This window comes from Sarcophilus harrisii, chromosome 2, assembly GCF_902635505.1.
Source record: "Sarcophilus harrisii chromosome 2, mSarHar1.11, whole genome shotgun sequence".
In the NCBI taxonomy this organism is placed as follows: domain Eukaryota; kingdom Metazoa; phylum Chordata; class Mammalia; order Dasyuromorphia; family Dasyuridae; genus Sarcophilus; species Sarcophilus harrisii.
Window position 1 is genome coordinate 659,362,462 of NC_045427.1, and position 27,771 is coordinate 659,390,232.

Consider the following 27,771-nt stretch of genomic DNA (forward strand, 5'->3'; position numbering starts at 1 on the left):
ATTTTAAAATCCGCCAGGCGAGAATGACTGGATTCAAACTATAAAAGAATTTAAATGTCAAACTGATCTGTTAACATTTTATCCCACAGGCAATAGGGAGCTATTGAAGTTTCTTGACTATAAGAGTCGCATGAGCAGAAGTAGATGTTAACACAGCAACAAAATAATATAAAAAAAGGAAATCTAAGTCATCTGTGGTCAAGAATGCACCAAATTACAAATAATAAAGTTTAAACAAAAAGAATTATAATTTTTGCCACACACTGAATTGGCAGAGAATATCACAGATGGCACAATAAGGTTGGAGAGGATATGGGAACATCTGTGTACTGATACATTCTTGATGGGTCTGCGAATTGATCAGACCATTCTGGCAATTGAATTGTTCATATTCTATATTCCAAGAATTCTCCTATTCCATGTATTTCTATCTCTCTACATTATCTACCTGCCTATAAGATAGATGTACATGTATGATGGTGAAGCAAATTATGACATAAGAATCATTAATTTAGAACCAGAAAAACATTAGGAATTGGAAGGGTAGAAGTCACAGAATGTGATTAGGAACCAAGAACACAGGAGTGGATGATGATTGTAGTCTATACGAAGAGTGAGTAAGAAATGGATGGTGAACTGAATTGCAAGGTCTATGAATTCATTCTCTACTTCCTTCTGCTTCATAAAGTCCTTCTTAACATTGATTGATTTTTCTTGGTTCTCCTAAGTGCTACCATTCTCCTTCCCAAAGTATGATGTTTTTAACTATTTTGTAACTATCCTAATTTATCCAGAAAATAATGTAAGCTCTTTGTTGTGGAGGGATTATTTAATTGTATCCCCACCTTTATCCCAATGAAGACAAAGAGTAGACACTTAATACTTGTTCACTGATTGATCAATCAGTATCCTGGAGAAGAGGTGAGAAACATGTGTTATCCCTTTCAGTTAAGAGGTGAAGAATAATGGGCATGAGATATTATGTACTATCTAATTCTTGTTCTCACTATCATGAAATTTTACTTAACTGTCTTCTGTTACTAAGCAAAATTCAGTGTACCTGAGGGAACACCAAGATATGACTTGATTGTTTATAAAGGGCATCAGTCACACTTTTATAGAACAAAAGATAGTCTAGATACAGATAGTGAATGATCATTTAGCAAGCTTTTATAGTGAAAAAGGAGAGTCAGATAGGAGAAGAGCCAGAAGCCAGTATTGTGAGGGATGTAGAAGACCCTTACTCAAAATGACTACTCAGAGATCACTCAGTAGAAAGCAGAAAAGTTATTTATTAATAAATTCTCATGAGAATGAGCAATTCCACTGACAGGAGAAAAAGAGAGAAAGCTCGCAGTAGAAGGGCTAAAGATTTAGGAAAGATATGCAGTTTTTATAGGTTTGGTTAGAAAGGGTTACATCATAGGTTGGGGAGCATTGAGAAATAGGTGCCCTCTTCCCTCATTGCATGTTAAACATTGGTGCCAAAGGCAGATGAGAACGGAATGCTTTGTTTCCCTGATTCCGAGAGGATTCATCAGTCAGACCTTCAAACTTCAGATTACTGAGCTGTCGGCATTTAATAATCTAAATATTGATAATATTGAACAAGGATAAATGTCATCATTTCTGGTTAAGTAAATATATCTGAAGTTTTAAGTAAATATTGGCTTGCACACACCGTACCTATGCAGGTCACAGAGATGTAGAAATAATTTTTAAAAAATACAGAAAAAGAATTTAAACATTCCTGTAAGTTCTTTACTTTATCTCTCCATTCCACACAGTATCAAGAAAAAGCTACAAAGAAGAGTATTGAGGAGACCATCCACAGTATCAACAGCTTTCATGCAGAATGGGAAAAAAATAATAAACCTTCCTTAGGTTCAGTAATTAAGAGATCATTAGTAATTTTGGAGAGAGCAGTTCTTGGTTGGAACTTAATTACAGAGAAACAAGAGAAGAAAAGAGGTGGTAGAGCCACTTATTATAAAAGGCTTGCTTAAGGAGTTTAAGTAAGAAAGAAGACTTTAGCTAGTGGAGATGGGTGGATCAAGTGATTATTTGTACGTGATTGATTTGTTTTTGAGCGTGACATGGGCAGATTTGTAGGCAATAGAGAAGCAACCAAGTCTACAAGGAGAGATTGTAAATCAGTGAGAGGCTGGAGATGAGAGAAGGGAGCGGGGTGGAATGGAACAGAAGTACTTGTAGTGGGGTTGGCTTTTGCAAGGAAAAGAGTCAACTCTTCATGTGAGATGAGGGTGGAGAACAAGATGGTGTCAGAAGGCTTCTGGGTGATATGAGAAAAGGATGAAGTTAGAATAGAGAGATCACAGTGAGCAGCCTTAATTCTTGTGTGTGCAAGTGTGTGTAAGTATGTGTGTGTGTGAGTGTGTGTGTGTGAGTGCGTGAGTGTGTGTGTGTGAGTGTGGTATATGAGGCAAATCTTCTCAGCTGAATGTAGGGGGAGAGGGAGCCAGAGAAAATTTGAGGGGGAGAAAGTTTTGGAAGAGCCACTGTAGTGAAGTCATTAGGAATATAGGAAAGCTTTTTTTTTTTTTTTTCCCCATAATGAGAGACCAGTTGAGGTCATATAACTTAAATTTATAGTGGGTCCTTGAGCGCAGTTTTATGATCTTATCTAGCTTTATTCCACAGAATATGAATAATAGCAAAAGCAAAGCATGGTGGAAGTGATACAGTTCTGTGGTTTATCAAGGCAAGAACACTGATACATAAAAGGGGAAGGGGCTCAAGGCAGAGGAATAGGGCAGCACTGTTCTAGTTCACTAGGGGGTCAAGGTGAAGAAGAGAGGAGAATGCCTGTAGAGGGATGATACATGGGAATGAACTGATTAGGCAAGGGAATGGAGAGCACAGTGAACATTAAAAAGCAAGGTCACGAGTTAGGAGGTTAAGGGAGAGGTGAATTCTAAGAGATTGTGAGCAGACAAGGAATGCCCGTGCAAGAAGAGGGAGTGGAGGCAGTTGTGACTGATGGCCAAACTCAGAGTGTGGACATCTTTGTGTGGTATCGAGGTGGAGTCGAGGAATGGACCGTGGGAAATGCATACACTGAAGAACTGGTCAAGTTCAGAAGTAGGAAGGAGTGTGCTGAAGGCTATTGGAAGCTATGGTAGGTGATGGGTGATGAGAGGCTCAGGTAGGACGCTTGTCATGTCACTGGCGAGAAGGGGGCAATACAAGAGAAGCAGAGCTGGCTGAAATGCTTGGCAGCAGACGGGCTGTGGAGGATGACTTTGCACTGAGAAGTTGACTGATACAGGATGGAAGGCTGGGTGATTGGAAGAGTGGTAGGACTTCCATCAGTGATCAGGAAATTCATAGGGATCAGCGTGTGTGGATTCATTTTGGTCTTATCATATTTATGATGCCCATGGGATGTGCAATTGGAGATAGATGCACAGAAGACTTAGACACCATCCCTTCTCTGTAAATTTCCAGGAGCAAGTTAGAGAGAGTTTAGGGAAAAGATCTTATCTTTAAATAATTTGGAAATCAGTAACAGAAGAGACAAGGAAAGCTTTTAAAGTGACTGGGATCTTCAAAGGAAAGAAAAAAGGATGGTCCTTAGTGATTTTTTTTTTTTTACAGTGTGGGGGAAAAAATAAACATCAAAGAAGTTCAAAAGGAGAACAAAGCAGTCAGTGGAGTCAACTATAACACCTTGAAAGGGGGAGAAGCTAAGAGAGCAGCTTACTAAGTGGTGTCCAGTGTTATCTCCAGCCAGCCCTCTCCACTCCCTCCTGAAATAGTCTATTGTGTAGATGAACAACTTTATAGAGTAGAAGGTTCTCTTTATATCAATTATAAATCTCTCTGCACTTTCCCTTTTCTTCTCCTCCTTTTACCCTCTGGACCCAAGTAGAGCAAGATTCATACCCCTTCCAAGTGACAGCACCTGAAGAAAGTGGCTCTTGTTGCCTAGCCCTAGCCCTCCTTTCTGCAGGCTAAACATGTCCAGTATGACTGTCCTGCTTAAGAGATTGTGGTAACAGATAGTGACCTTGAATTCTTGACCATCCCTCCACTGTTGCATGATTTAATTGGCTAAGCTCTGTTCTAATGAGCAATAGGTCTTTAATATAGAGGAATCAATAGTAAATTTAACTATCCTGGGAGCGGTAAGTATGATAAAAGGTAAACATGAACATATTTTCCTCTGGGTCCCCAAGCTACTTAATTTTTCTGAAGTCTCTGATGATGATGAGGCTTCACAGTGGTAAGATAATAGAGTTTAGAGTTGGAAGGGACCTTGGAGGTTGCCACGTTCAAGTCCCTTATTTTATAGATGAGAAAATGAGGTTACAGAAATGAGGAGTTCTCTAAACCAAACTCCCAAGTGGGAGATTCTGAAAACAAGAAGGCAATAGCTTTTTAAAGTTTTATTTGTTTTGTTTTTGTATTACAAATATTTCCATATTATCCCTACCACCTTAGAACTTTCTTACAGCAAATAAACCAGTTAAATAAAAGTAACACTACAGTGACCTCAACTGAAAATGTATAAATTCCACACTTGTAGCACCTACTAAATTAAGCTTGTTTTGTAAGTTAATAGAGATCTAGTTTCTCTTCCTCCCCTCTTTGACTCACTTGTGAAAGAGAAAAGAAACATACATTTATTGTAAGAAATATGTGTATTCAAGTAATACCAATTCCCTTACTGGTTGTTTTCAAAAGCACACATCCTTCCCCTGACTCCCAAGTCCAACGCCCCTCTGTGGAGAGTTGGACAGATTTTCTATCACCAGATGTCTGGAATCACAATACTTAAAATATTGATTTTCTTTTTTAGAGTTTTCAAAATTATCGGTCTTTATAAAGTTGTTATTGTACTATCATAATAATAATAGCTTTTATATAATCACCTCCAGGCTTGCAAACTACCATATATATTATTTATTTAATCCTCACAGCAACTATATGATTTAGGTGTTTTTATTATCCTGATTTTACAGATAAGGAAACTGGGGAGACAGCACTTAAGTGACTTCATGAATTTAATGTAAATCATAAGTGTCTGACACAGGATTTTAACTTGTTCTTCCCGACTCCAAGTCCAGTATTATTATCCATCATGCAGATTGGCCTTGTTTCATTGTTTATCAGTTTATCAAAAGCTTTGAATGACAAAATATTATCTAATAACAGCATCTTATTAAAACACCTAATAGCAGTATCTTATTAAAACACAATCACTTTATTCTTCTTTTCAAAGACATCAGTATCCTAAAGTTTTGCTGTTTTCTTTTTTTCCCTTTCTTTCTTCTACAGCAGTATCTCACTATCCATCTGCTTCAAAACTCATTGAATGTGGTTTTCAACACATTTCCATGAAATGCCTTCAGTTTCAGTACTTGATGCTTACTTGGTAATTGCTGATTAAGAAATTAGGTGAGCAGGAGGGCTGTGAGCTTGGCCAGTCTCCTGCTGCACTGCTTGGCAGTGGGCAGCTTCTTCCTAGGAAAGGTGATGGTGCACAAAACTGCAGCATATAGTCTCCCAGCTCCCAAAACAGTAGTACTGGAAGGGACACTGAGCTCAGCAGGAGGAGAAGCCACAGGAGCAGGAGCAGCAGAGGTGGTGAGAGCAGCAGTTATGGGAGCCTAGAAAGAGGCAGCTGCAATGGCAGAGGCTATGGTCAGAGCCCTGGGCTGCAGGAGGAAGCCAGACCATAGTTTCTGTCTCTATATCTTGCCATCTGTCCCCTCTCCCCACCTCTTTCCAAAGAGAATTAGATTGGGAGTAATGGTTGGGCTGCAGACAGAAGAAATTTTTTTTTTTTTTATGGGAAAAATTCATTTGATATCTTTTTTTTTTTTTTTTTTTTTTTTTTTGCCATTGCTCATGTCTTCTGAGCCAATTAATGATGAATCCCGAGACACCACTATATTTATTTTTCATGCGATAGTATAAACTGGACTTTTGGTCCTGCTTACTTCATTCTGTATCTGTTCACATAAGTCTCCCTATATCTCTTTGAAATTATTCATTCATTTCTTGCAGCATAGTTATGTCATGTCACATTCATATGTGACTGTTTGAAATGTGAGATGACTCAAAATTAGAGAATCTACCCATAACGTTCATAGGGACTATTTGTATCTGTCCTGTGGCAGAGCAAGCCGAGTTCATATTGCTTTGATCAGTCACAATCAGCCATCCTAACTTAATTCTAACACAGTGAAGCCATTTTGACCTCTTCAAGAGCAAGGGATAATAAGTATATGATTGCTCATTTACCATTTCTCAATTAAAAAACATCTCTTTCCAATTTTTGTTCTTGCTGTTATGTGTTTCTCAACACAAAAAGAGCCCTACAAATATTGACTATTCCTCAAAGACATATTTAATATCCAATGTGATAAAAATAAGGTTTCATTATTAAAAGTACTATGTCAAAATCTGGTGAACTCAATGCCAAGATGGATGAGAGACAGAGACAGAAACAGCAAGAGACAGAGAGACAGAAAGAGAGATGGAGAAATGTAGGAAAAGAAAGGGAAGAAAAATGGAATAATGATGAATAGAGAGAATACACAGATATTTATTCTGTGTCCTTCCTTATTTTGTGGGGTTGTGAAACTGTAAGTACAAACATCACTTCATCATGAAATTTATATCCGACTGGGAAAATAGGAGAAACCCAAGATGGAAAAACTACTCTAGAAGTTCCGAGTTGTGTAAATCTAATATGATTCAGAAAAGACATGTCAGAGGGGGAGGGGATGAAAATCCAATAGTGATGTGGAATTTAAGATTGATCTCGACAGAGGGACAGAACTGAGTTACCTGAGGGAAGGGAAGGATCAATATTAGGAAGAAGCAATGGGAGCAAAGAAGCAGCAGTGGAGAAGAGGAAAGAAGGGACAGTGAAATCATGGAAGTGGCTGGTGGCAATATTTTCCATATATTGTATAAGTTTATCAAGCTGCAGAATCCCATGAATGGAAAAGAACCAGGTCTTAGGATGGTACTAAGAACACAGCCTGTGCTTAATGAATGCTTTGTCAATTGGCTGGTGGATGTCACATTTTAGTCTAAACTGTCATTTAACAAGAATACCTTCAATAACTCACCCTTTACATGGTCTGAACACTCAGCCTCTAGTTGGAGACTTCCAGTGAGAGAGGACATGTGACATGTTGAACTGATTCACTCCCACTGAAAAAGGAAGGATTTTATATTGTGTGAAGATTATTGGGCTACCTGAAAACCATGATTTTAAAAAAAAGCATAAATATCATCTTTCTTTTTTAATAATAGCTTTTTGAAATAATAAATGCAAAGATAGTTTTCAAAATTCATCCTTGCAAAACTTTGCTTTCCAAATTTTCTTCCCTCCTTCCCCACTTTAAACATATACAATTCTTCTAAACATATTTCCATATTTATCATGTTGTGGGGGGGAAAAATCAGATCAAAAGAGGAAAAAACATGAAAAAGAAAAAAGAAACCAAGTAAATAATCAAACAACAATAAAAGTGAAAATACTATGTTTTGACCAACATTCAGTCTTTATAGTCCTCTCTCTGGATGTAGATGGCACTTTCTATCATAAGTCTATTGGAATTGCCTCTAATCATCTCATTGAAAAGAGTCACATCCATAAGAATTATCATCAATTATCATCAATTAAATTATCATCAATTTTGTCAATTGCTGTGCACAATGTTCTCTTGGTTCTACTAACTTCACTTAACATCAGTTCGTATAAACTCGATGTCATCTTTCAAGAAATTGTCAAGGAAAACTGTTCTGATATTCTAGAACCAGAGGCTAAAATAGAAATTTTAAAAAATAAAAATAAATAAAAAATCTACCAAAAGAGATCCCAAAATGAAAACTCCCAGGGAGTGAATATTATAGCCAAATTCCAAAGTTCCCACTTCAAGGAGAAAATATTGCAAACAGTTGGAAAGAAACAATTCAAATATCATGAAACCAAAGCCAAAATAATACAAGATTTAGTAGTCTGTACATAAAAGGATCAGAGAGCTTGGAATATGATATTCTAGAGGACATAGGGTCTAGGATTAACCTTCTCAACAAACCTGTGTATAATCTTTTTTTTGGGGGGGAGGGGGATTGGGATGGATATTCAATAAAATAGAGGAGTTAAAAGCATTCTTAATGAAAAAAGCAGAGGTGAATAGAAAATTTTTCAAATACATGACTCAAAGAGACATAAAAATTTGAAGAGGAAAAGCAAGTCATAAGGGATTTACTAAGTTAAACTGTTTATATTTCTACATAGGAAGATGACACTTGTGACCTATAAGAACTTTAGTTAGAAAAAGTATATATAAACAGAGTGCACAGACATGAGTTGAATATAAAGGGATGATATCTAGAAAAAAAAAAAGAAAGAAAAAGAAGGCTTGAGAGTATAGTACTGGGAAATAGAAAAAGGGAGTACATTATCTCATACAAAAGATGCAAGAAAAAAGCTTTTACAGTGCAGGGGAAGAAAGGGGAAGTGAGGGGGAGTGTGAAACTTTCTCTCATGGGAGTTTGAGCAAACAGTGCATAACACATACACTCAATTGGGTATAGAAATCCATTTTACCCTAAAGAACAATAGAACTAAATAAGAGAAGGGAGTACTGATAGAAGGGCAGACTGGGGGAGGAGTAGTCAGAAGCAAAACACTTTTGACAAGGGACAGGGTTAAAGGAGAGAGAGAACAGAATAAAAGGTGTGGGGAATTGGATAGAGGGAGCCACCTGCCAGGCTCTCAGACTGGTGGTGGCGGTGGCGGAAGCGGAGGAGGAGGAGGAGGAGGAGGAGGAGGAGGAGGCAGTTGCTATTCTCTGACCTCCAAACTGAGAGGCAGTTGCGTTGTTTGATCTCTCTCCTCTTCCCTCTGCCTTCAATTTATTTCATTCCCAGTCCACAAGCAACACCTGGGTCAGCAAAGGCTGCCCTGAAACTCCCTCAAGTGTCACAATCCACAGTTGTGGAGGCTCTCAGAGAAATGATCTGCCCCTTCACCCAGACATGGTCCTTAACAGGAGGGAAATGCTTATTCATAGAAAGAACTATATGGTGTCTGAATACAGATTGAAGCATACTCTTTATTTTTACTTTATTTTTTTTTCTTGAAGGTTTTTTTTTTTTAGTGGGGGGAGAGAGTTTTCTTTTTACAACATGTCTAGTATAGAAATATATTTGCATGACCACACACATATAAACCATATTACATTGCTTGTCTCCTCAGTGAAGAAGATTGGGGAAGGAGGAAGGCAGCGAATCTGCGAGATTCTCTGAGAAAATCAAAGTTTTAAAAAAAAATAAGAATTGTTTTTTACATGTAACTAGGCAAAAATAAATTACTAATTGTTTAAAAGAAAAAAAACACCCTACATTTTCTTTTACGAGACTTTCATGAAACCCATACAAGTAAAGGTGGGCATGCCAGCAGAACAAGAACAGCACTGTACAATGGAAAGAACATTGTCTCCAAAGTCAAAAATACTGATTTCAAATTTCACTTAGGTTATTTTCTTTGTTTCACTGGACCTCTCTGGTTGTCAATTATCTCATCTTCAACTGCAAATCTATAAAATGCAGGAAAAAAGCTTCTGTGCTTCCCATTAATCCTTTTCTTCTCCAGGGAGCCAGATAGAAAATTGACAGTGGGCATGGAGACAAGAAAACCTGAGTTCAAATCCAGAGTCAGATGTTTACTAGCTGTCTCATGCTGGGGGAGTCACTTCACTTCTGTGTCTCTTTTCTCAATCATGATATGGGCACAATAATAGCACCTACCTCCTAGGGTTACTGTGAGGATCACACGGGAGAACATTTGCACAATTCCCGTCACAAAACTATGCTTGATCTTGAGCCAAATAACCCCATTTTCTCAGATGACATGGTTCTGTAGACTTTTGCCTTCCTTGTCCCTTCTTCCAAATGGTTTCCCAAAATGTGGCTTCCAGAATTGCCCACAGTGCTCCATCTATATGGACATCAGCATTGACCCAGGAAGGAGGATGCACCTGCAAGGGAGCATGATCTCATTATTTTCCTCAACTATGGCAAATATCATATAATTAATTAGTCCAGATGGAGCTGTGGGTCTCTTAAATGGAGGCACCAATGCATGCTTTCACAACTATTTCACAAGATGATTATAAGGATTAGCTCTGTAAGAGATAGGAAAGGGCTTTGAAAACCACAAAGCTTTCTGGAATTCCAAAGTCTTCATGGGTATGAACTTTCTTATATGAATCAGTTTTCTTGCTTCTTCTCTCCAATATAATAGTATAATGCTGGATCGTGAGGCTTCTTGAACACAGGGACTACCTTTTGCTGAGTTTATATTTTCAGTACTTAGCACAGTGTCTAGTACATAGTGAGTGCTTAATAACTGACTGACTAAAGGTAAAAAATCCCTGTCTCAATTCCTTCATTTTGCGTTGTTTTTCAGATCAACAATTTCATCCGTAGAGGGGTCTGACAGTGTAGAAACACCCTCCACCAAGATCATAGCAATGCCTATGTAGTTAGCAGTCTTGGAAAGTGTCAATGTGCAAATTCACACTGCAAAGACATGTTAGAGGCCATATTTGAACTCAGTTCTTTCTGATTCTGACTCTGCACACTCAGCGATTTACTGTGGGTTTTTCAATTCTTTCCCTAAATAGGGAAATTGAAGCCTGTGTATCCTAATGAGACAAACCAACTAGACTTGTTTGGTTATAAAGTCAAGGGTCCAGTCAGCTTTCACACCATCTTCGAACAAGTGTCTTAGCACCCAGATAATCCCTCTGCTGTAAAGTACAGGCGTCCACTCTCACCAGGAAGAATGGCCACTCTCAGGCCCTGCTGTATTCAAGTGTTGATAATGGGGTGGTGGTGAATGGGATGTTCCAGGAGGATTAGCACCCTCTAATGTGCTAGGATGCATCCATCCATAGGTGGATGAGCCTTCTCAAGGCAGCTCATCCACCTATGGTGTCCACTTGGACTCAACTCTTGCAAGTGGTTCCAAGAAGCTGGAGGACGTCAAGTGGTCAAACCCCAGGGGAAAAAAAAACAACTGTCTTGGCCATTGAGCTCAATGAAGTTGAGACCAACTGAGAGGTTTCAAACCCGTCAGCAAGTCTGGAAGATCTAACCTCGCACCCCCCACCCCCCAGAAGAATGGGGAGACAAGAACACTTTGCCTAGGCCATAAAGGCAGCCGGAGCAGGAGCTGTGGAGTGCTTACAGCTTCATCAGAAATCAAAGCCACCAGGTGATCAGAAAGACCACATCCCAGGCCATTGGCCATTGCCTTCCTTTTGGTTTTATTTCTGGGTTTAGGTGATTCTGAAAGACATAGTGAGGTTGATGACTTTCCTTCTCTGGTCTCCTCCAATCCAATTCACAAACCACTCATGATGTCTTTGGTCCTCTTTGAAAGTGAAAGATGAACCATAATAATATTAATAGAAAAAATTATGAAAATGCAAGTGACAAGCACATAAACAAGGGACAAATCTATTACGTTAAGAGCTAAAAAGCACAATGGCAAATATCCAAAACCTAATAGGGCATTTTTAAAAAGGGTTATGTTAATGAAGAAAAGACTTAATAACTGTTCTTTGAGGAACTCAAAGGCTCTGGAAGGCCTGAGTAGGACAGAACTATTCAAGGTCAACTTCTTGATTGCAATGACCCAAAAACTCCTAGATTTTCATCCCAGTGAGGCAGCCTCTCTCTGAATCTAGGTGGAAATCAGTAGACATTCACTCAGGCCCCTTCAAACAAAAAGGTTTTCCTTTCCATTGGACTACAATTCTGCTTCCTGGAGAGCTTCCCTCTAATGGGGAAATGCAATCTTCTTGGCTTCAAAGTATTTACTATCTTAGAGCAGAGATATTTAACCTGAAGACCAACAGATAGAGAAGAGACTTCAAAAGGGTTCATGAACTTGGATGGGGAAAAATGCATCTTTATTTTTGGTAAACTCTAACAAAAATGTAAAATTTTCTTTAATCATTAAAAAAACTTCTGAGAAGGTGACCACAATTAAGAACTCCTGAGTCAAAGGCTTTGTGGGAGAGATTCATTTAATTTATAACCACAACTCAATCTTTTTCGGGGGACCATGATTTCCATTTGTCCATCTATACTTTTTGGGTGATGGGGAAGGGAATAGAAACCTCAGCAATATACATAAATGAGGAGAGAGAGAAGAGAAGAAAGAGAATGGGCACAGTCCAGACTTGGGTTTTAATAGGCCATGATTCATGATAGGCTAAGGAGCAAAGTAATTTAAAAGAACTTAATAGTAGGTGGATGTACAGGACAATCAAGTAGTAGTTGAAGATTGGGAAAGGAGGAAACTGAATCCAGAGCAGATGAAGTGACCAAGAAGGGCAGTGAGTATTTGTATGTAGGGATGAGTATGAAGAAAATGGAGAGTGAACAAGATCAGGAGAGTATAGTCAGGAGGAAGAATTTCAGGGTTCTTGATCATGGAAATGACACTCTCATATAGAATATATATGTGTGAGAATATAGCCATCCTTCCTTCTGTATGTCTAGAATTTAATGATCTTGTAGATTGTAGACATTGAGGAGATTAATGAATTAATTTGGAATTCTAAGTACTGGTATACTTAAATATTAAGTACTAATTATTAATTAATTAATATTAATACATCATACATATTAATAAATATATACTTAAATATACTTAGGATGGATGCTGAAGTTCTGAGGCTGAAGATGTTGGTAGGAAAACTGTGATCCAGGTACTGAACTCTGTGAGAAGCAAGAGAATGAGAGTTCACGGCCACTGGGAGGTTGGTACAAAGTGATAAAAGGGAAGCAGTGTGAAGCGATAATGAAGAAAAAGTGGGATGCCATACCTTCCTCTAGTCCAGAATCAGGTAGTTGAGGATATGAAAGAAATATCTAGCAGTGATAAGGATGTCCAAACAGCCAATGTTTTTTGTCTTCTTTTTTTTTTAACTAATAACAATATATATATATATATATTTTTTTCAAAATATATGCAAAAATAATTTTCAGCATTCACCCCTGCAAAACCTTGTGTCCCAAATTTTTCTCCCTTCCTTCCTCTACCCCTTCTCCTAGACAGCAAGTAATCCAATATAGGTTAAGCATATGCAATCTTTCTAAACATAGTCTACATTTACCATGTTGCACAAGAAAAATCAGATGAAAAAGAAAAAAATGAGAAAGAAAAAACAATCAAACAAACAACAACTACACCAAAAACGTGAAAACACTTTGTTGTGATCCACATTCAGTCCCCATAGTCCTGTCTCTGGATGCAGACACTCTCCATCACAAGACCATTGGATTTGACAGCCAGTGTTTTCTGAGAGGGACCAACGTCTCTGCTGGATCCGGAAGATGTAAGACTTACAATAAAAACATTGTCAGATATAGGGAAGCTTGTTATCTGGAGAGAAGATTTCTAGAAGGAACAATGGAATGGAGGGGCAGGCTTGTAGCCGGTTATGAGAGGTGTTGGAGGGAGGTGAACGGAGATGACATACAACGGGACGTGGAGAAGGGCAAATTATCAACTCTGAAGTGACCGGAATAAAACCTCTCTCCTTCTGGTGATGTGTGAGGGAGGACATAAATGCTTTTCCAGAAGGAATCTGGCAACAATTGCTAAGGAAGATGAAACCCTGGCCAAGAAACTAAACACTTTCAGGGCACAGTTGGTGTTTCCTTCACTGCTGCCAATTGAAGACACAGCTTCATAAGAGAAAAACAAGATGAGAGAAGTCAGCAGAACGATGAGAAAATGGTGCCCGAGAATGGGATTTTATTAGCTTAAAATAGGAACGATGGGCTCTTGGCCCAGGTTGGAGCACACATAATGAATGTCAGGAAAGTATATATTTGCTTCTAATCTCACACATTTTATTAAGAGACATTTAAATTGCAAAAGGAAGGGGGTGGGAGAAAAAGCTATTTATATCTTTCTACTAAGTCAAATAACATAAAAAGCAATAGCCACTACATAGAAAGAAAAACAGTAGGAGACATCCGGAAATTTGAAGACAAAAACATCCTCAAGACAAGTCATCAATCACACTCATGGCTGCAGGTCTCTATCCAGGGATGCATCAAGGATGGTTGTCAAACAAAGTGACCTAAAGGGCCGAAGAGGAGAAAGAAACCCTCCCTTTTTTAGTATCCTTCTCAGAATCTCTGATCATTTGGGGTGTGGCTTGGGAAGGATAGATCCTATTCAAAGAGCACAGAACAGGGTAAAGGGGAAGCATGATCTAAGTGAGAGACATGTTCTTAGGTGAAAAATCCTAGAAAGGCAAAGTAGGATGAGAAGTGTTTGAAAGATCAACAGAAAAAGGACAAAAATGCAACAAAAAATTTGTTGCAAGAAGGAGGAAGTGCATGAGGGGCTCAGGGGATGGATCACATGCATGACCCAGGGCATGGCGGTGTTCTTCCATCATCCAGATATGTGGTGACGGGCCAAAGCTAAATAGCCAAGGTGTCCCGTGTCTGCTTTCAGGGCAAAGTCATCCTTTCAATGGTGGAACAAAGGAAAAGGCTGGGGGCAGGGGAGGGGACTCTCACCAAAAAGGAGGAATTAATTGATTAGCTTAAAGCCATAGACACTTAAGAAGTGACCCATGTATCTGGTAGCTCTCCATGAAGAAAGAGAACAAACTTGGTTATAGTTCCTCATGCAGGCCCAATGTGTGATAAAAGGGTCTCCATGCTTTCAAGGAGAGAGTACAGATCTCACCTCTGCAGGAGACTGGACCCAGAACAGGAACCTGGATTCCCAATGGGGTTTTCTGTTATCTTCCTCTCTTAGGTCTGCCTTGGGTATTCATCTATTTATTGCCATGTCTCCCCCCAAAGAACTGAGCTCCTTGAGGATGCAGGTGATGTATTTGCCTTCCTTTTTATCTCCTGTGCTTCCCCCAATACGTCCTTAGGGAACGCTGGCTGACTGGATGAGGTGGGGTTTCCAAGGCCCACGATTTTACCCGGAAATTTAACTCAAGAGAAATGAAAAGTTCTCAGGAAAAACATTCTGGAAAGACAGAGAAGCCCTTCCAAGGAGGAAAGGAGAGAACTCCTGATTCAAGAGCACAATTAGTTCATTCACCAAATTAACCAAAATATTGTTTTAATTAGAGAAAATGGAAACAATGGCTAATAAGGGAAGATGGAGATGAGAAAGTGCCCACTTGACTGAAAACAGGCCTAGAAACATCCAAGGGATGGTGCAGACCAGAAACAGGATGTCATAATGATTAATGGAATAGAAGAACAATTCTGAGTTCCGAACACCGAGGACACGGATTCAGATTCTGGCTCAGCTGAGAAAGCCCTGAGTCCTTACAAAAACAGGGATTTGGGTTTGCTGGTTTCAAAGGCTTCTTCCAGATGTAACTGGATGGTGGTGCTGGTGCCGGTTCTGGTGGTGGTGCTGGTGGTGCTGATGGTTCTGCTACTGGTGGTTCTGGTGGTGATGCTGGTGATACTGGGATACACTGGGAGAGGTTTAACTGCATCTACCCAGGGAGCCTTGGGAGAGACCTGAATACTTCAAGGATTTGGAGAATTGGCTGAGAAGAGCAAGCAGGACCTGCAGCAATGGGCGAACGTCCAGAAACCCTTTCTGACAAGGACAACGCCCACTGCAGAGGAAGGCTCCACCTCTGGTTTAGAGAAAGCCCCTTTAATAGCGAGGGCTTCCTTAGGAAACTTATATAGTAATCATCCTCAGCGTGCCTGCACACACACACACACACACACATATACACACATACACACACACACACACACACACACATACACACACACACACACACTCACACACACAAACTGCTTCTCTCTGGTTCCCAGGCAAGAAGTGTTGTAGACTGTGTCTCTTTTCAGCCCTAGAAGGAAAAAGCAGCTTTTAGGTACTGAGGCCGACGAGAGCCGAGAACAAATTCACTCTGAGCATTTACGGTCTGTGTGACATAAACTAGTCCCTCAATCTCAGTCTCCTTTTCCTCACTTGTAAAAAAGGGATGATGATAACAGCAATGCCGACCTCCCAAAGGGGTAAGGACCAGATAATAACTGCTAGTAAGGGGCTCAGCACAGGGCCGGGCCCAGAATACATCCCAAATGAAGGTTCCTTCCCTCCTGCCCACTCCCCTCACCCCAGGATGTGACCAGCATGGATGCGGTGGATTTATTTTCAGAAAAATGCTGGAGAGAGAAGTCTGTCCTGATGTCCTCTGTCACCGGGAGATTCCAGGAGCTCTCTGACAGTTTGCTCCAATGGACGTGCAGAAAATTGGCGAGGAGGGAAGAAGGATGCAGACTGGCAATAGCAGAAAAGGCTGGGGGATCCTGGGATGGCTTTTTTCCCATCCAGTTAGCTTGGGCACGTTGGGCCTGTCTTTAACCTCTTACAAGCAAACTTTGACAGCCAGGGAAGAAGCTCCTCTCACCTTCTCTGTCCCTCACCCCGATTGTTCCCTGCTTCTGCGGAGACCCCAGCCCATCCTCCAGGTAGGAGTTAGTGTTCAGATGCTTGTGGCCGCACTTGGAACAGTGAGGGCCAGCCAGAAACAGTCCCTGTCTGAGACAACCGAGGAACTGGGCCGTCCACCTCTCGAATTGTGCGTCAGAGCCGGGCTGAAGCGGAGCTCCCAAGTTCTGTCTCTGCTGTACCAGGAGGAAATGAAATGATTGTCTTCGGGGTCTCGGAGGTGAGCAATATTTGCAACTGATGCGTCAATGTTCTCCATATTCTGAATCAATTGTTTTGTCTTCCCTGAGACTTTAGGTCCCATGATGAATTCAATTAAAGTGATTCAGTGGGTGGTGGCTCCCTATTAGTGGCAACAGCTTTGAAAGTAAACCTGGGAAGGTTCTTTAGGCGGCAGTTTGGCTGGGCCGCAAATGCAGGCGTGTGGGACCATATATTTCTTTTTAATCAGGGCTCTCACACCGGCAGCATCGCCAGGGGTTTTGCCCACCGTCCTGGGACCAGGCGGAGATGAAGGTGCCGAGGAGGTGACTGATAGGACTGTCTGTGGGAAGAAGAGAGAGCAGATTTCATTTTCTTACTGATTATTCTATCCCATGTGTCATCAATGGTGTGTGAAGGGAGAGAGGGAGAAGGGCACAGTAAATTTTCTCACTAGGCTGGAAGCTTAGGCAGGAGACAAAGCTAGGACTTGGGCTGCGCTCCTGTTCAGTGCTTGAAGAATAGTTTTCCTAAGCCACCATTTGCTGTCCTCAGTGGGGAAGATATGGAGGAGAGAGAGCAAAAGAGACAGCTTGGCTCAGAAAGACAAGTCCCTGGTGCTTTTGAGCCACAATAAATGGGAGGAATGATTCCTCCAAGTTGGGATGGGGGTGACCAGGACTCCTTTGGAAGCATCTGGGGCTGTGTTTAGAGCTGATGGTGTCGGGTCCTGGGATAGATGCCCTGCTTCTTGTCCAGTGGGAAGTGGTCCTTGGGAAATGTATCTCTCTCTCTCTCTCTCTCTCTCTCTCTCTCTCTCTCTCTCTCTCTCTCTCCGTCTCCCTCTCCGTCTCCGTCTCCGTCTCCATCTCCGTCTCCGTCTCCGTCTCCGTCTCTGTCTCCATCTCTCTGTCTCTTTGACTCTGTCTGTCTCTCTGTCTCTGGCAAATTTCCTTTGGCCATAAGTGAAAGTAATTCCTCTAGTATCCTCCATGGTCCACACAGAGAGGCAGTCACTAAGGACAGGAAACCCAAGATAAATGAAAGCAATAGAGCATCTCTTTCCTTCGCTTTTCCTAACTCTAGCATCTAAATACCCAGAGTTGGCAATGGGAGTCACCTTCCAGAAGAACTCAGGTAACTACAGTTTTATACCTGAGGAAGATCATTCCAAATAAGCCTCAGTTTTTGAGACTGAAAATGGGTTGGTATAGAAACCCCCTTAAATAGTGCAGATCCCAGCCCATCCTACTCTACTGGATCAAACTGAAAGAGGTTTCTGAGGGTCAGAGAGGACCGGTATCTTGCCCATGGGCCCACATTTTCCCAGTATCCCAAGGCTGATGGCACAGAATACAAATCATAATTCTGAAACTTGGTCACATGATTCCCAGCTCGATTTCTATCAGGGAACGAGCGACTCTACTACTCCTCCCACTGGTGTTAAAGCTGCCATTAGACACCTGGCTCTTAGAAGTCTTTTAATTATGGCGGTTGCTCTGACTGCTCCATGATTGTGATTCCTAGCACAGGGTTGGAAGCAGAATTGGGGAGGGCAAATATCCTTCTCTCCATTTTACAGATGAAAAATAATAACAAACACAAAGGACAACACAATGTAGAAAAATGGGATGCCTTGTCCGAGGTCGCCCAGCTCACTGGGAAGGTTTGCCGTTGGAAATGGACCCCGGTTCTACCCCAGAGGAAGGGCTAGTCTTCCTCTCACACACTGTCAGGACAGTGACCTTCCTGTCCTCTGAGATGTCAAAGTCCTTCCTGATTCATAAAACCTGCCAGACAGAATCCTAGGCTGCAGGAGCGTCCTGACGAATTGACATCCTGCTCACGATCTTTCCAAGAGTCCTCTGCCTGGGGACTCCCTATTCCCTGGGCCAACACTTCAAAGGCCTCACAGGACTCTCCTCTTGTCAGATTGTCATCCTGAATCACTGGCCAAAAAAAGAAAAATAACCAAAATGTCGAATCCTCTGCAGAGCAACTTTCATTGAAGACTCTCAGTCAGCTCAGCTTTTGCCGGCCACTGGTTGGCATGACTCTCCGGGTCCGCAGCTGAAGCTTTGGCAACCTGGAAGGCCTCTCTACAACTGCCCTCCACGGAAGTGGCCTTCAGTGACCCAGGGCTCCCTCCAGTCCAGGGAAAAGCACCTTTTAGCTTTTATTTTCTTTTTGAAATCCACAGTCCTATGGATTCTAGCTCAGAGGCAGAATTGTGAGTGAGAACCTGGAGTCAAGACCTGAGTTCAAATCCAACTGATATCCTAATATTAATTATTAATGTTTCTGAACCCCAAGGGACTCCCTAAGAGTATTTGTTTTCAGGCTTTTGGTCAGGGAGATTCATTTTCAGGTCTCACTTGGACCGCACGGTACCTCTGAGATTCTGGGGATCTGTTCCGTTTCAGAGATCCGGTGACTTGCCTGGGGGAAGGACTTCTGACTCCAATCAAATCTTGGCTCTTTGGATGTTCTGATGAATGAATTCTATAAGACACATTCGTCATGCAGAGCAGCTGAGCTCATGTGATACTTCCTGTAACTTGGGAACTAGGTTCCCTTGAAAGAGGGTATTGGACAGATGAAGGAGAAAGTGGAAGGGAGGGTGCTCGGTAGTGAGAAGACTCTGGGAATGTCAGATGGCCTCATCACCTCCTGGGGCCCATCATTCTTACAGGGAAAACTAGGAGTGAACAGACACTCCATGGAACAAGGCTGAGATCCCGCCCCTAAGGGAGAAAGTCAGCAGTGGACCCCACACTTAACCCGACTGGATTCATTTCGGGGCTGCCATCACTGAGCCCAGTGGTCTCTTGCCCCCCCCCCCCCGCCCCAGGCTCTTTCTCACAACTCCCTCTCCCAACACCCACGTGACCTTCCTTTTCTAAGCCTTTGGAATCCATAGCAGGGGGGGTTCAACTTGTGTTTTATTCTGGTCTCCCAGATGATCCTTCCCTTTTCAGGCAGCATAATAAGGGAATTTATAAGTAGTCAATACAAAGGGCAATGACAGGAAAGAAGATTGCGAGGGGGAACCTGGAAGCTGCATATAAACCATTCCAAAGATAAAAGGAAAACAATTTACAAATTGCTTTCTATATTAACTGGCTCTGAAGACAGAGAACAGAGTTCACAGGATGTCTCTGAGGCCAATTACTTGGGTGATCTTGGGGGAAATCATTCGATTTCCTGGGGTTTTCTTATCTGGAAAACAAGGCATTTAAAGTCCCATTATCCCTATAGTCCTTCTCTCTGTGTGTTTCTCTTTTTGTCTCGATTTCTCTCTGTCTCTGTGTCTCTCTCTGTCTCTCTGTCTCTCTGTCTCTGTGTCTCTATCTCTGTATTTCCCTGTCTCTCTTTCTCTGTCTCTGTCTGTGTGTGTGTCTCTATTTCTTTGTGTTTGTGTTTCTTTGCCTCTGTGTCTGTCTGTCTGTCTCTCTCTCTCTCTGTCTCTATCTCTGTGTATGTGACTGTATGGCTCTGTGCCTCTGTATCTCTCTGTTTGTGTAAGTCTCTCTGTCTCTGTCTCTTTTTTGTCCCATTTATAAATGCTTTAAAAAAACTGGGACTTGGGGCCAAACTGGGAGCCCTGCTTGGTAAGTCCCTCCCATTAAGGTTTACTAGTGAGCACTTGGTTGGTCTAGCTTCATGGTAGCACAATTCTGTGAAACAATTGAGAGGTATCCAAATGCAGAGACTCGTTCACTACCTGCTTCCATGCAGAGGGTCCATCTCCTAGTAGGAGAAGAGAATTTTGAGGCAATAGGAGTTAGTAGATTGGAAGAAATTGAAGATTCCAGAGGGAGAATTTCTATTTTTTTTTAAATGAGAATATTCCTATGGATGTATAATAATGTATTCTAGAATTTCAGGAGCAATTGAAGTCAAGATAGGTGACAAATAGTTTGAAGACTTCACCTCCATGCACAAGTACATATATGAGCATTTTTGTGTGTGTGTGTGTGTGTGTGTGTGTATGTGTGTGTGTGTGTGTGCATGTACATCTCTATCTCTTAAGATGGTATCCCCATAATTCAAAATTATTTGACAAGGTGGACTCAGTGGTTTGGTGGCAGCCCTGGCCTTGAGCCTGCTTCAGACCCTGCAATGGAGTCCCACCCCCTGCTGGGTGCCCGTGGCTGCCCCCAAACAGCTGCAATCTCCTCTCTCCATCTGGACCTGGGTTCCATGGTGACGATCCTTGTTTCCCATTTCCCTTGGTGAGAATCCTGTCTGCAGTAGAGGAAGCAGCTCTCCAGAGGCACTGGGCTGTCTGGTTCCTGCTCCTGCTCCTGCCCAGCACCAGGTCCAGCTGATCGCCGTGAGTGCCTTCTGCCGGCCACGCCACTGATGCGCCAGCTCCTTTCTGTACTGTGGCAGACCGGCTCAAGAGGAGAACCTCCAGGACCCATAGCCAGAGGCTCTAGAGCAAGCAGCAAAGCTTGAGGCTTTCAAGGCCGCCCTCCAGCCCGAAGAGACTGAAGCTGAGGGATGGGCCCTGGATGCTCACATTTAAAAGTCTGAGCAAGGATTCAGATTCTGATCCTCCTGACTCCAACAGTCTATCCACCAAAACCCATAGCTGCCCATGGTTGGCGGCGCTTCACATTTATTCTCAGTATTTTTATTGCTTTCGGATTTAATGCAGTTTTGCCAAGAAAAAGACTTTAATAAAAGTCTAGAAAAAAGTTAAATTGAATTGCATTCAGCGGCCCATTCATTGTCCTTATGTGGCCAAAACTCTCTCATTTAGCTTTGATTTGTTATCCTTGTTTCCAAATTTTATAATCTAGCTATATCTGCATATGCCTTGTATAGATATGCGTGTTTAAATGATATGTGTGCACATATATATTGTATATATACTTAAATGTATGCACATAGACACATATGTATATAACATATATATAATAAGTATAAATATGCTCAATGTATATATTGTGTTACATATGTGAGTATACTTGCATATATACATACATATACATGTATAAACATATAATAAGGGAAGTATTGAGTTCATTGGGCATTTGCGTTATTGTCTTTGGGTAAAACATCCTTTTCTTCCTGATCAGGAAGCTTTAGCTGTCACAGTTAATCAGTCTCAGACTCGTTATCCCCTTGGAATCACAGCTCTGATATAATCTAGTCGTGCACTTACCAGGATGCTTAAAGATCCAATTTAATCTGAAGAAACTTAGAGCAAATGAATTCCACCAAGTCACAACCGCGGCAGAGATGGTTTCTGAATCCAGGCCATGAGCACAGGTGGCCTGGAGGGGCCAGGTTAGAGCAGGACTGGATAGTGAGTGGGGATGGAGCAGAACTCATGACTGGAAAGGGACCCCCGAGCAGCCGCTCCATCCTCACTATATGTAAAGATAGCCTCTGCCTCAGTCCTCCTATTAACTCTCACAGAAACTGCTCAGATTCACCCATGGTCGGAGAAGTCAGGATATCATCGGTTTTCCAGAACTCAGGTCCAGCAAGCAGCCCGTGCCCCGACTTTGCCATAACAACAATCCTTTGCTCTCACCCTCTGGATGATCTCAGCCTCTGGTAAAATCACGTAATTACTATGTTGTGAGATAAATAATTACTGTATTGAGAGATAAATATGAATAGAGAGGCAGCCAGACAGATAATGGGGCAATGAGATGGGGCAGCGAATGGAGTGCTGAGCTTGGAGTTAAGAAAACGAGTCCAAATCAGCCTCAGACATTTCCTCAGTAAGCCACTTAACCACAGTTGAGGGAGCTGTAAAATGGGAATAATAACAGCATCTACCTCTCAAAGTGGTTGTGAATGTGACATGAAATAATAGTGAGCTTCATGGAAATATCAGTTGTTATTATACTAAATGGATGGAGAGATAGAGTTAGCATCCCCCTTTATAGTTTAAGGATAGATTTTACTCCCATTGTAGGGACCATCAGACAAGGCTGAAGCGTTTGATCAGAAGCCAGTCCCAAGCTGTGCAGGGATGGAGGGGGCTGGGTGCACAATCTCAAAAAGTCACCACGATTGTTATTTAATGTCTTCACCATTCGAGTTTATGATGCCTTGTTTTGTCAGGTTATGGCAGGGATCAGACACTCGAAGGGGCCGTTCTCCAGTGGAGTCAAGGACACTGAGGTCTGAGTTATTTTTGTTCAGAAAACAAAGAAAAATAAAGTTTTGTGCTCCAAGAACATCCGGATGCTGAGGACAACGCCAGGGACCTCCAGTGCTTATTAAATAGTTAATCAGTTGATTGATCTGCTCTAATTGTCTTCCAACCTAACAATTCACCCATTTCGGAGATTCGTTTCCCTAATGTGACGAGGGCTGAGGGCTGGGGCCTCTGTTCAGGGATTCCTGTCCCAGCATCCCTGACGTTAGGGATTTCAGACGCCCTCCTGTCCAGCCAACAGTGAGAACTCTGAGACGTCTGCGGGACAAGGGGGTGGCCCAAGCCAGTACCATCCATTAGAGGAGGACGTTTGAGCCCAGGTATTCTCTAAGCTTTCCACCCTGAGCTGTCTCTCCCTAGACTGTTTCTTAGAAAAAAAAGCCCTTCTGGAGGCCCTGAACAATGTTAATCCCCGCTTATATAATTGCTACACACATTAATCCATTTGTAGTCTGATAACGGTGGTTAGTGAGGTTCCCTCCCTTCCCCCAGTCAAGCAGCTAGACCAGACTGAGCAGGCGGACCCAGAGTGACTGGACACAGCTTTTCCTGCCAGGAGAGGGCTCCTTCTCCGGCCCAGTGAGGAGCGGGGCCAGCGCTCCGTCCATCACGTGGCGGTTTCCTTCCATCATCCCTGCCTGTCAGCTAGAATCATTTCCAGGGCCTGAAAATTACACTGGAGCTTGTTTAATTAACATTTGTTTGAAATGAATATGCATTAATTTAGATGTATCTAACTCCATTTTCTCTGGTCATAATGTGAGCAATTAATGAGCCATCTTCTCCCCGGAATTCCATTATTGTTTCCACAAAGGCGAGCCAGTGGTCGATAGGTTTTCCCGTTACCCAAATGGATGGATGGCTTTCCACTTCCATGATGGTCAAAATATGATGGAGGTGGCTATATAAAGGCAGCTAATAGAACAGCCGACCCATTTAACTCCGAGCCGCCGCCGAGAATCTATTCTTCGGTGATATCGGCTGAATTATGTTATTGCATCGCATTAATCCCACAAACAATGTCCACAACAGGCTCCAGCACCACCTGTTAGGAGCCGCCTCTGAAGGCGCCGAGGAGCAGCTGGGATCAGCACGACTGTCCCCATTAACGCTGAGCGTTTCCCTTCTCCCACCCCGCAGAAGCCAGCTCAGGCGGCCGCCGTCTTTAAGAATTCTGGGCTGCTCCCCTCACCCTGCTCAGCTTTGATGGGCTTTCCCGGGCTCCCCAGGGGCCAAACTGATTCTGGGAAAGCTTCCGTTTTCAGGCCTCTCCACTCACAGGGATGCTTGGCCCGTCTCCCGTTCTTTGAAGGTAGATGAGCCATCCCGGGCAATGGCAACTCACCCAGGAATCAGTGGGGGGAGCGGGGCTTTGCTCTGGGACTGTCTCAGAGGGGAAATAGAACTCAGAATCCTTTAGCCAGATCCCTCCCTTTACAGATGAAGAAAGTCAGAGTAGAAGAAGGAAAGCGGCTCCCTGCTGGGTGCTGGCCGGAATCTGCCCAGGGTCGAGGGGGCCTTGCTCCGGCCAAAATGAAAGCAGATCGCTCTGGTGGGACTGCCATGAGGCCCACTCCCAGGGCCCACGCTGCTAGAGCCCGATGACAGCCATCCCCCTGCAGAGCGCCCCACAGCCCCCATGCTCACCACCACTCCTGGACATCTCTGTCTGGACCCGAGGCCACAAACTCAGATGTTCCCAGCCAGCCCCGTCTCCAACCTCACCTGGAAACCTTCCTTCCTTCCCCTTTCTTTCTAGCACACGCAGGTGGGAGTTCTTTTTCTTCATTCTCCAGTCATTCTTCCTTTTTTAAAAATTCTTTTTATTTATGTATTTGTTTGTTTGTTTTTATTGAGGCACTTGGGGTTAAGTGACTTGCCCAGGCTCACACAGCTAGGAAGTGTTAAGAGGCCAGATTTTGAATTCCTGACTTCAGGGCTGCACCACTTAGCTGTCCCTAGAAATATTCTTAAAATATGTTTTGCATAAAACCAATCTGTCACTTCAGGTAACCCTCCTGCCTTCCTTCTTCTTTTTCTCTTTTCTCTCCTAATTCCCAATTGAATGAAATACATTTCTGTCCAAAAATATAATGTGTGTGTTTATATTTATTTCTCATTTCACTGGTTCAAATCAAAACGACGTTAAAGTACCCCCAGTCTACCCGACCTTTACTGCCTCCTTTTTGCTAGTTTTTTTCCCCCTCTTTCCTTCTCTTTCCATATAAAAGTGAAAAGAATCTATCCCCAGGCATCTCTTATTATTGTTGGCTTAGGTACAAATTGAAATCCCAGAATTCCTAGAAAGGATGAATCAAAAAGTCTTTTTTTTTCATACATACATACATATATATGGGGGCATGTAAATGAAAAATAATGTTAGAGGTAAAATCAATTGAGAAAGAAATGAGGGCTGTAGAAAAAAAAGATATGGAAATGAAATGAACAGCTCAGCAGCCGAAATACAAAATCTCGCCCATGCAACAAACTCCATGAAAAATAGAATAAACCAAATACAATCTAATAAGTAAATTAGATGATAAGAAATACTATAATAAGATAAACTGCTAGGAAGATGGAATGAACCAAAAGCTATCTCATAGTAAAAACAGCTTACATACAAAACAGATAGACAAGAGATCATTTAAAAATCACTGGCCCTCCTGAGCTAAAGTGGGGGGGGGGGGGAGCTAGACTTTCTATTTTGATGAATCATAAAAGAAATCTGCTTGTGAACTAGAGAACAAGTAAGAAGTGGCAGAATCTCACTTGCCCTCCTTGAAAGAAACCCCTAATGAATGTTCTCAGGAAGATTATGGCTCAAACCCAGAGCTTCAAAATCAAAGGGAAAAAATACAGACAAGAATTAGAAAATAAGGCTTCGTGTCTCCAGGAGCCTTAGGCCAGATCCGCCCTTGATTAGGTTAGGTTTTAGTGGCAGTCACCACTATAAAAGAAGCTTCAAGGGTTCTATCGGAGGCCATCAGCCCTGGGGCTGGACCTGCCACTGGGCAGTGGGTAGCTGAGCTGCCACTTTGTCCCTCTTCCTGCCTCTTGCAGCAGTTTTACCAATGACAGGCCTGAAACCCAGAACGGGCTTAGGAAAGTCCCTCAGGTAAGTCGTGGCAGATTTCAGACCCTGGAACTTGGTAAGAAGCAATGGGAAAAGCCCCTGGGGACTGAGTGACAGATTCTGGGGCTAGAGTGAGGAAGCCGCATCCTTCCTGAGGCTCTCCCCAACTCACCTTTATTAATTTTCTGAGCCTCAGTTTCCATCTGTGAAATTCAGGGATAATAATACTTGTCCCCATTGTCCCACAGAGATGCTCAGTGAGCGTAGTAGATAAAGTAGAATCTACACAAGTGGGAGGCAAATGTTTTTGAAAAATCCAGTTGTTTTCATCATATGTTTCCCATAGAATCCAACTCAATGAGCTGCCTAACCCTCTGTCCAGCTGTGGGCAGGCAGGGGCGGCTCTCCTCCCACCGGGGGACTGTTGGCAGGCTTCTGGTGGTCTCCCCAGGGCAGCCAAGTGGCCGTGGCATTCCATTCCTCCACAGTTCTCAGGGGCGTCCTGACGGCCCCAGTGATCACAGAAAGACTCCCGAACTCCCATTGAAGCCCTCCCCACCCCCCCCGAGTCTGGTCCTGACTTCTCTAAGCGATGGGAGCCTGGCTCCAGACACTTCCTGGCTGTGTGACCCTGAGCCAGATGTATAACCTTGGTCTTCCTCATCTGCAAAATGGGGGTGATAATAACATCACTCTCCCAGGACTCATGTGAGAGCATCCAATTTGCACCTGTATGAGGAGCATGTGCTGCCTTGGGAGGCAAGGGGGGCCCCCTCGTTAAGCACGATGTGGAGGACCTCTCGCTTGTCAGGCTGTATGTGCCAGAGGGACGATGTGGACATAAATGTGGAAATATAAGCCGATTTGTAGATGGAGAAACCAATAATGGAGGGTTTCAGGCTGCTGACCATTGAGGTGAGTCCTGAATTGAGGGGAGGAGAGTGACTGCTGCAAATGCAAGAAAGGCTGGCTAACGGAGCAGAGCTGGAAGATGGGAAGGTTAAAAGGAACAGCAGTGCGGCCATAGGAAAAGGTGCCTGATGGAGGCAAGACATCACATTTGGGGTGACAGAATACAAAAGCATGGTCCTTAGTCAAGAGCACTAAATCTGAAGTCAATAGACAACAGTCTCTAGAAGTCAGGAGACAGAATCCTGTCTGCGTCACTATCTGTTTGTTCCTGAATAGGTCACTTCCCCCTTTAAGCCTCAGTTTCTTCTGGGATAAAATGGGTATAATATTGTGCGTACTCCCTCTCATGAGAGAGGGGAGGATGGGAAATGACATTGCAAACCTTCCTTTCAAGTCTGGCTGGGCTCCCCTCTTGAGCAGATCCTTCTATGTCTTACATTCTGGGACTTTTTTTTTTAATACTTCATTCTCTGAACTGATGTAGCTTGTTCTATTACAAGAATTTGCATCTGAATACGTGTTCTCAAACGTTTATTTTTGATGTCTAGATATTCCTAGGCATTTTTACATTAATTATTTTGTAGTTAATCTATCAGGAGCTTTGAGGCAGGATAGGGCACAAAATGGGAGAGAGTCCCAGAAAGGTGGACCTGCTTCTGCCAGGTCACAAAGCTCAGAGAGGGAAGGGGCTGCTGGGTCTTTTTGTGGATCTTTTTCCAGGTCACCCTCACATTAAGAAGAGAATTTCTCCCAAGCGCTTTGTTTGGTTTTGTTTACTTTCCCACACTGTTCTCCTCAGAAAGATGGGAAGAATTTCAAAACATAAAAACAAAATGCACGAAGTAGATGCTACTAACAATTCCTCCTAACTTT

At 42.5% G+C, this 27,771-nt stretch overlaps 2 long non-coding RNA genes across 2 annotated transcripts in view; one reads left to right on the top strand and one right to left on the bottom strand.

Moving 5' to 3' along the window:
* LOC116422014 overlaps positions 1-15,234 on the bottom strand; it is a 31,193-nt gene extending 15,959 nt beyond the window's left edge. The window contains exons 1-3 of the long non-coding RNA XR_004232618.1: positions 14,777-15,234; positions 9,799-10,028; positions 7,107-7,191 (exon numbers count right to left, since the gene is read on the bottom strand). This is a non-coding gene — a long non-coding RNA (uncharacterized LOC116422014). The remainder of the gene's footprint in view (positions 1-7,106; positions 7,192-9,798; positions 10,029-14,776) is intronic.
* Positions 15,235-15,353: 119 nt separating this feature from the next.
* On the top strand, positions 15,354-22,986 carry LOC116422015. Its single transcript, XR_004232619.1, has 3 exons — positions 15,354-16,748; positions 22,160-22,300; positions 22,817-22,986. It is a non-coding gene; the product is annotated as an uncharacterized LOC116422015 (long non-coding RNA).
* Positions 22,987-27,771: the final 4,785 nt, after the last annotated feature.